The sequence below is a fragment of the Elephantulus edwardii genome, unplaced genomic scaffold (genome assembly GCF_000299155.1).
Source record: "Elephantulus edwardii isolate Elephantulus edwardi_28Jun2011 unplaced genomic scaffold, EleEdw1.0 scaffold00198, whole genome shotgun sequence".
Taxonomy (NCBI): Eukaryota; Metazoa; Chordata; class Mammalia; order Macroscelidea; family Macroscelididae; genus Elephantulus; species Elephantulus edwardii.
Genome location: NW_006399948.1, coordinates 1,221,277 through 1,231,276, shown reverse-complemented (window position 1 = coordinate 1,231,276; position 10,000 = coordinate 1,221,277).

The following is a 10,000-nucleotide window of genomic DNA, read 5'->3' as shown; positions in this document are numbered from 1 at the left end:
GTTTATTTTTATTTAGGCCTCTTGTTTGAGTCAACAAGACCTCAGGGACGGCCTTTGTATTTAGAGTTGGTTAGTTGATTGTTTTTATATTTTGGAGGAACATTCTTCTAAGTGGTACAGCACTCTTCAGTCAATATGCTGTACTGAGGTAACCTGGGGTTGCTGTGATACTGAACCTTGTGCCATTGAAGTGTCAAATGCCATAACTGTTACCCATGGTGGACAGTGTTTGGTGGAGCCCCCAGTATGAGACAGGTTTGGAAGCAGGAGTGGCATCCACTTCCTAAATAATGTGCCTCTGGAAACTATGAACTTTAATAAATATTGATAGATACAAAAAAGCTTCAGGCTTTTTGTTCATAGGGTCACTATTAGTCGTGCTCGACAGGAAGGCAATCACCAACAATAACCACCACACTCTGCTGTAGAAAGATGAAGCAGGCTGCTTCTGTGTAGACTTAAAATCCTGAGAAATGAAGAGTTCTACTTAATTATAGTATTACTCTGAGTTGAAATCAACTTGATCTAAGTAGGCTTAGGTTTGTCTGTTCTTCACACAATTAACAGGCAAAGTGGAGGCAGCAGTAGTTATTTGTGAGTCATCAGAAAGAATTAACTGTGTTCACCACATTGAAGACTTGTAAATACACCATTTAGAACTTACTGCCTGCAATTTTTATGCTTATAAAGACTGTATAAGAATAACATTAAAAAATATTTGTTTGAAATTAGAAAACAAAATCAACATCACAATTTAAATCTTCCTTCAACTTTGTTAAAAAAATATTACTATGTTTTCCTCCAGATTTAACTAGTATCCTAAAACTAGTTCATGATTGTTTCTTATAAAAGATCTTTCACATCTGCTTTCTGTCCCAGTGTCTTAGCCTCTGACAAATGGTTCTACTTTTCTCTGAGAGGTAAAATGTTCACAAGTTGGGAGTTTCTGTGTCAGTTGAGACTTTCCAAATCTTATATGTTCTTTTATTCTTTTTGGCTATTTTTTAAAAAATTATTTTAATGAAAGTTTACAGGAAATTTGGAATTTCATTCATTCATTGTTGCACATTTTCCTCCATACCCCTCCAGTTCATTTTTTAAAGAATATTCATTCACTATTGCTTAATTTCCTACCCCTCCCAACCTTCCACTATTCCACTTGGCTATGTAGCTCTTACCCTGGATTGTTGTCAAACAAATAGTGGCTAATCATATATACCTTTGAAACAGTTCTTTCCTTCATCTGTTCCAAAGTAGTGTTCAGTATTTATCCCCTCTTTTTTTAGTTTCCCCCAAACCCTCATATCAGTACTGTTTAAAACACTGGTATTATGCAGTCTTTGTCCTTTTGTAACTAAACTATTTCATTCAGCATAACGTGCTCCAGGGTCACCCATGTTGTATAATATTCCTTGTTTTTCAGTGTTATGTACTATTTCATTGTGTGAATATACCACAGTTTTTCTATTCATTTATTTGTTAATGGGCACTTGTATTGCTTCTATCTCTTTGCAATTGTGAATATAAAGCAATAAGCATGGGTATGCATATATCTGTTTAAATGGCAGCTATAAGTTTCTTTAGTGTACATTCTTTATAGTGGAATTGCTGGGTCAAATGAAATTTCTATTTTCAATTTTTTGAGAAAATGCCATACCACCTTCTATAGTGGATACACCATTTTACTCTTCCACCAGCAGTGAATAAGGGTTCTCAGTCTCTCCACAGTTGCACCAGCATTTGTTGTTTGTTGCTCGTTCAACTTTGCTATTGTTACTGGAGTGAGATGATATTGCATGGTTATTTTGATTTACATGTCTCTGAGAGCTACAAATTTGAAATATTTCTTCAGTGTTTGTTTGTCATCTGAATGTCTTCTTTGGTGAAGTGTCTGTTCATATCCTGTTCCCATTTTACAATTGGATTCTTTACTGGTTTTTTAATCATTCTAATGACAGTTTAAAGAGACTTAGGGTTTCATTTTCGCACTTTTCTCCCTGCCCAATTTGCTCCACTCTTTGAATTTGCTCTACTCTTTTAAAAGTAAAAGAAAAATTATTTCATTATTATACAATCTCTTCCCTCAAGTCCACTCCACTGTGTAGCCTTCATTCTGGACTCCTGTAATGACAATAATATCTAATTATATTTAATTTTAAACAGTTCTCTCCATCATCTGTTTCAATGCAGTATACATTATTTATCACTCCCTTTCTCACTCTTCCCTCAACCCCAATGTCAGTCCCATTTTAAAACAGTGTCCCTATGCAATATTTGTCCTTTTGTGACTGAGATATTCCACTCAGTATAATGTCCTCCAGGGTCACCAATATTGTACAATATTTCATGAGTTCCTTGTTTTTCCATGCAGCATAGTATTCCATTGTGTGAATATACCACAGCTTCTCTATACATTTGTTGATGGGCACTTACTTGGGTTGTTTCCAAATCTTTGCCCTTGTGAACAAAGACACAATAAACAAGGGTGTGCATATATCTCCTTGGGTGGCGGTTCTGACTTTTTTAGGGTATATTCCCAGTAGTGGAACTGCTGGATCAAATAGCATTTCTATGTGCAACTTTTTGAGAAAGCTCCATACTGCCTTCCATAGTGGTTGCACCATCTTGTACTCCCACCGACAATGAATAAGGGTTCTAGTTTCTCAGCAACCCTCCTGCATTTGCTATTTGCTGCTCTGTTAAATTCTTATAGGAGTGAAATAATATCTCATAGTTGTTTTGACTTGCATCTCTCTTAGAGCTAGGGATTTTGAACATTTCTTCATATGTTTATTGACCATCTGAATATCTTCTTTGGTGAAGTGTCTGCTCATATTTTGTACCCATTTTTCAATTGGGTTATTTATCTTTATCTTGTTGTGGTGCTCGTGTATTTTATAAATTTTAGATATAAGTCCCTTGTCTGACATGTCATTACCAAATATTTTTCCCCAATCTGTAGTTTCTTTTGTTACCTTGTTTGGAGAAGGTTTTGGATGTGTATAGGGGTTTGAACTAACAGATGCTGCTGCCCTAGATGTGTTCACCAAGTTATGCCAAGAAATCTGGAGAACAACCACTTGACCAACTGACTGGAAGAGATCTATATTTGTTCCCATTCCAAAGAAAGATGATTTTACAGAGTGTGGAAATTATTTAACAATATCATAATATCACATGTGATCAAGATTCTGCTGAAGATTATTAAAAAACAACTGGAACAACATATCAACAGAGAATTATCAGAAGTGCAGGCTGGGTTCAAAAGGGGTCGTGGTACTAGGGATATTGTAGTTAATGTTAGATGGATCTTGGCTAAAAAAAAGGAGTACCAGAATAATGTCTGTCATTGTTTCCGTGATTAAAGGCATTTGACTGTGTGGATTATAACAAACTGTGACTAACTCTGAGAAGAATGGGAATCCCAGAACACTTGATTGTACTAATGTGAAGCCTATACTTGGACCAGGAGGCAGTTGTCAGAACAGAGCAGGGAAATACTGCATGGTTCAAAATTGGGACGGGTGTACACCAGGGCTGTATCTTGTCTCCGTACCTTTTCAATCTTGATGCAGAATAGGTTATCTGGGAGGCTAGACTCTATGAGGAGAAATGTGGAATCAGGATTGGAGGAAGACTCATCAACAATCTTCATTATGCAGATGACACAATCCTGCTTGCTTAAACTGAGGAAGACCTGAAGCACTTGTTGTGAAAGGTCAGGGACTGCAGTTTTCATTATGGTTTGAGTATCAATATCAAGAAAACAAAGATTCTCACCACTGAGTCAATTGGCAGCATCATAATGGATGTTGAAGAGATTGAGATTATTCCGTTTTGGTTTGCTTGGCTCCACAGTCAACACTCTTGGCACCAGCAGCCAGGAAATTAAAAGACATATTGCGATAGCAAAGTCTGCAGTTAGAGACCTCTCTAAAGTACTGAAGTGCAACAATGTCAGTCTGGAGACTAAGGTGCGCCTGATACATGCCATAATACATGCTATACATCAGAGATCTGGACAATGGCTAGGGATTATAGAAGGAGAATTGATGCCTTTGAGCTGTGGTGTTGGAGAAGAGTATTGAATATACATGGACCTCTAAGGAAACGAACAAGTTTGTCCTGGAGAGGGTGAAGCCTGACTGCTCCTTGGAGACAAGGACTCTGAAGCTTTGTCTGACATACTTTGGACATGTTGCAGGGAGGGACTAGTCCTTGGAGAGGATCATCATGCTTGTTAGAGTGGAGGGGCAGCACAGGAGAGGAAGACCCTTGATGAGATGGATTGATTCAGTAACTGGTAGGCTAATGGGGGTAGGTGTGTAAGAGATGGTGGGATTGGTACAGGATAGGGCAGAGTTTAGGGCTATTGCACATAGGGTCACTATGAGTGTTAGAGATGACCTGACAGCACATAAAAACAACAACAACAAGGGAATTTGATTCTTAGAACTTATTTTATCTGCCCCTTATCAGATATGTCATTACCAAATGTTTTTCCCCATTTTTTGGGTTTTCTTTTTACCATGCTGGAGTTTTCAGATGTCCATATGGAATTGATTCTTAAAAGGTCCCATTCATCTATTTCACTCTCTCCTGGTTGGTTTTACAAGATACTTTTAAGACTGTTCATATTGCAGATTAGAGTTTCTAGAGTTCTTCCAAGCTTTTGTCTGATGAAGTTTATAGCTCTTGGTTTTATTCCTAGGCCCTTGATCCACTTTTAATTGGTTTCTGTGTATGGTGTGAGGTGTAGGTCTTGCTTGAGTTCTACAAATAGCTTTCTAATTTTGCCAACACCATTTGTTAAATGCAGATGACAGCCTTGCTTGCTGAAAGTGAGGAGGACTTGAAGCACTTGTTGCAGAAAATTAAGAAATGCAGCCTTCAATATGAATTGCATCTCAGTTGGAAGAAAACAAGGATTCTTACCACTGGACCAATAGACAACATCATGATGGACAAAGAAGTGATAGAAACTGTCAGCAACTTCGTTTTACTTGAATCCATACTTAACACCCTTGGTACAAGCAGTCAGGAAATGAGGAGATGTATATTGCATTGGGAGAGTCTGCACTAAGGGACTTCTCCAAATTATTGAAAAGTAACGATGTCAGTCTGAGGACTTAGGTGTGTCTGATTCAGGCCATGGTTTTTCCTATCACTTGCTATATATCTGAGAGCTGGACAATGAATAAGGATTACAGAAGAATTGATGCCTTTGAGTTTTGGTGTTGGATAAGAGCACCGAGTATGTTGGTCTGCCAAAAGAACAAATAAATATTTGTCTTGGAGAGGGTGCAGCTGGAGTGCTCTTTGAAGGCAAGGGTGATGAGGCTTTGCCTCACACACTTTGGACATGTTGCTAAGAGAGGCTATTTCTTGGAGAAGGACATGAGGTTTGGATGGGTAGGGCATCAGTGAAGCAGAAAAAGACCCTCAACCAGGTGGATTGGCATGGTTACTGCCACAATGGGACAATAGTGTGTCAGGAAGTATGAAGGTGGCACTGGATAGATAGGACTCAGGTCCACTGTTCATAGCATTGTTAAGAGTTGCTTTAAACTATTTGACTTGATGGCACCTAACAACAATGATAATAGCATGAGATCCTCATAGTAAAAAGCTGCACTCCCAGCCCAAAGTCAGGAGGTCTGAATCTATCAGATACTCCACAAGAGAAATATGAGAGTGAATTCTAGGCATTATAAAACCAGGATAAAATTATCATGATTTGTATGTGTTGAAAATTCCTTGAGGAAAACATCACCTTAACTCAACACATTACCTTTGAGTCAGAATTGACTCAGAGTATATTGCTTAGCATTTTCCTTCTGAGCAGCTGGTCATTTTGAATCATCCCTCCTTTGACAGTGCAATTTCCTACCAACTAAGCCACGAGAGATCCCTTAGATACAGATTGTGTCTACATTATCGAAGTGTCACTAAAAATTCTAAAACTTTGTTGTTATTGTTCACAGTACTTTTCATTCTATATATTGCATTTCTCAGTAGCCATGGGGAAATAATTTTCCTGAAATACTAATAGAACTGAGACTATCTTTGATATGCATCTCCCCACTCTGCCATGGGAGGCTGACTTTCATGACCTGAATTATGAAAACTTTTCACTCTGAGTGGATATGGCCAATGGGGATACCTGGCAGGAGGTGAGGAGGAGAGAGAAAATTGAAGTCATTGTGGTTATTCTTTTGGCTCCTTGGATCTGAAGCAGCCAAAGATGAATAACAGTCTAAAATTCTATCACGGATGGATGAACTATGGATTACCTATACGATACTGCCTTTGAACGTTGGTGTTGGAGAAAAATACTATCCCATGGGTTGCCTAAAGAACCAACAGATATATCTTGGAGAAGCTGCCGCCAGAGTGCTCCTTGAAGGCAAAGATGATAAAACTTCATCTCACATATTTTGGGCATGCAACAACTAGAAGAAGCTATCACTTGATAAGGGAGATCATGTTTGGAAGGTGGATGACAGTGACAGAGACAAGTGGATTGACACAGAGGCTGTAGCAATGAGCTCGAGTACAGAACCTAATAACAGCAACAATCCATACTGAAATATCACTGAGAAGGGGAAAATGAACTATCAGCAAACACTACAACATTAATAAATCTAAAAGTAATTATTCTGAGTGATTCATGCCAGATAAAAAAAGAATATACCATCCGATTCATCATATAAAATTCTGAAAACTAACCCAAAATGACAGAAGACAGTTAAATCACTGGTAGAAGGAGACTACAAAGAAGTCTGAGGAAACCATTGGCATTCATATACTGATTGTTTGACTGTCATGATTTTACCTGTATTAAATGTCAGTATTTACTAAAAATTTTACATATTAAATAGTTACATTTTTAGTGTTAACTATACTTCCATAAAGCCTACATAGATGTGATAGGGGAAGACAAACAATTTGAAAACCCATCAGAGGGTCAGTTGAATTGGTCATTGGGTGACCTGGTGGTAAGGCGCTGCACAGCCAACCTGAAGGTACAGGGTTCAAATCCATCAACTGCTCTGTGAGAAAAAAATGGGCCATCTCTTCCCTTGTAACTTACTGCCTCTGAAAACCCATTGGAGAGTCAGCTAGGGGTCAGCTCCAGTTCAATGCTACATAACAACAACATCAATGAGATTGAAGTGTTCTTATTTTGAAGTTTTCTATTCTTTTTCATGAAATGCAAAGAAAGTATTTATAAATCAAAGAGTTGAAATATGAGAAGTCATATATAATCTCAGTCATGACATGACTTGGTACAAAACATTAATCCTCAGTAATATTTTTGAACTATAAGTTTCTGCTTATAAAATGAGAGTTGGACTAAATCACCCCTGGAAATCCCTCACAGCTGTTCTAGAGGACATAAATTTCAAAGGAGAAGGATATTTTTATACGTAGATATGCATCAGAGAGTTGGACAATGACCAAGGAGGATAGAAGGAGAATTGATGCCTTTGAGCTGTGGTGCTGGAGAAGAGTATTGAGAATACCATGGACTGCTAGGAAAACAAATAGATTTGTCCTGGAGAGGGTTACACCGGGTGGCTCCTTGGAGCCAAGGATTCTGAGGCTCCGTCTAACTTACTTTGGACATGTTGTGAGGAGAGACCGGTCCTTGGAGAGGGACATCATGCTTGGGAGGGTGGAGGGACGGCGCAGGAGAGGAAGGCCTTCTATGAGGTGGATTGATTCAGTGACTGGGATAATTGGGATGGGAGTGTCAGAGACAGTGCGATTGGCACAGGACAGAGCGGAGTTTAGGGCTGTTGTACATAGGGTCGCTATGAGTCGCAGGCGACTCGACAGAACATAACAACAACAATAACAGATAATAATTCTAGTTCTTTACTATGTGTAAAGTCATCTGAGTCTATTTTGCTATAACAAACAAAAAATAGATCTCATGTATTGTTGTTGTTGTTATTGTTATTGTTGATTGCCATCTAGTTGAGCACAACTCATAATGACCCTATGAACAAAAGGCCTGAAGAATTTCTATAACTATCATCATTTATCAAAGTACATAGATTATCCAGAGACATGTTGTTTAGGAAATGGATGCCATTCCTGCCTCCTAACCGGTCTTAAACTAGGAACTCCACCAAATACTGTACACCATGTACTGTTACGGCATTTGACACCCCAATGACATAAGGTTCAGCATCACAGCAACCCCAGGTTACTTCAGTACATATTGACAGAAGAGAGCTGTAGCACTTAGAAGAATGTTCCTCCAAATTATAACGATTGACTTTTAAATACAAAGGTCCTCCCCAAGGTCTCGTTGACTCTAAACAAGAGGCTTAAATAAAAATAAACCAATATAGTATTTTTTTTATTTTTAAGTGTTCTTGAGTTGCTTGTGATATATAGCGACCCTATATACAGCAGCTCTGAACCCTCCCCTGAGCCAATCAGTTCTGACACACCAAGCTGCGTGGCCCCAGATACTGTATCAATGTATTTCATCCAGGATCTTCCTCTCTTGCGCAGTTCCTCCACCTTTCTGAACATGATATTCTTCTCCAAGGACCAGTCTCTCCTGGCCATGTGCCCAGAGTATGTGAGATAGAGCTTCAAAATCCTAGCCTCAAAGGAGAGACCTGGTTCCACCCTCTCTAAGACAGACCAATTTGTTTTCTTGGCAATCCATGGTATTTGAAAGACATCTGTTCTTCTTCTGTTATCCTTAGTCATTGTCCAACTCTCTGAAGCATAAGAAGTCATTGAGAAGACCATGGCCTTGCTTAGGCACACCTTTGTCTCCAGACTGACATCATTGCTTTTGAGCACTCTGGAGAGGTCCATGACAGCAGATTTTCCCAATGCAATTTGTCTTTGATTTCCTGGCTGCTGGTGTTTAGAGTGTTGATTGTGGAACTGAGCAAGCTGTAATTATAACAACTTCAATCTCTTCTCCATCTATCATGATGCTGCCAATTGGCCCAGTGGTGAGAATCTTTGTTGTCCTGATGTTGTGGTTCAATCCATATTGAAGACTATAGTCCTTGACTTTCTGCAGCAAGTGTTTCAGGTCCTATTAAGTTTCAGCAAGCAAAATTGTGTCATCTGCATATCTTAGGTGGAAGAGTCTTCCTCCAATCTTGATGCCACATTCCTCCTCATAAAGCACTGCTTCCCTAATGATCTGTTCTGAATACAGATTGAAAGAGCATAGGAACAGGATGCATCCATGAGGCACTCTTTTCCTGATTTTGAACCATGCAGTATTTCTCTGCTCCATTCTGAGGATTGCATCTTAGTCAAAGTATAGGTTTCATACAAGCACGATTAAGTATTCTGAGATTCCCACTTTCCTCAAGATTAGCCACAATTATTGTGATCCACACAGTCAAATTTTGCATAGTCAATGAAACAGAGATAGACATTCTTCTGGTACTCTCTGCTTTCTGCCAAGAACCATCTGATATTTACAATAATGTCTCTAGTGCCACAACCTCTTCTAATCTCAGCTTGTATATCTGTTGGTTGTTGTTGTTGTTATGTGCCGCCGTTGAGTCACTTGCAACTGATAGTGACCCTATGTACAACAGCCCTAAACCCTGTTCTACCTGTGCCAATTGCACTGCCTCTGACACACCCATCCTGATTACCCCAGTCATTGAATCAATCCACCTCATAGAGGATCTTCCCCTCTTGCGCCATTCCTCCACCCTCCCAAGCATGATGTCCCTCTCCAAGGACCTATCCCTCCTTAAAACATGTCCAAAGTATGTCAGACGAAGCCCCAGAATCCTTGCCACCAAGGAACAGCCCGGTTTAACCCTCTCCAGAAAGAATCTGTTTGTTGTCTTTGCAGTCCATGGTACATTCAATACTGTTCAGCACCACAGCTCAAAGGCATCATATCTCCTTCTATCCTCCCTAGTCCTTATCCAACTCTCTGATGCAAAACAAGTGATTGCAAAGACCATAGCCTGTATCAGATGCACTTTAGTCTCCA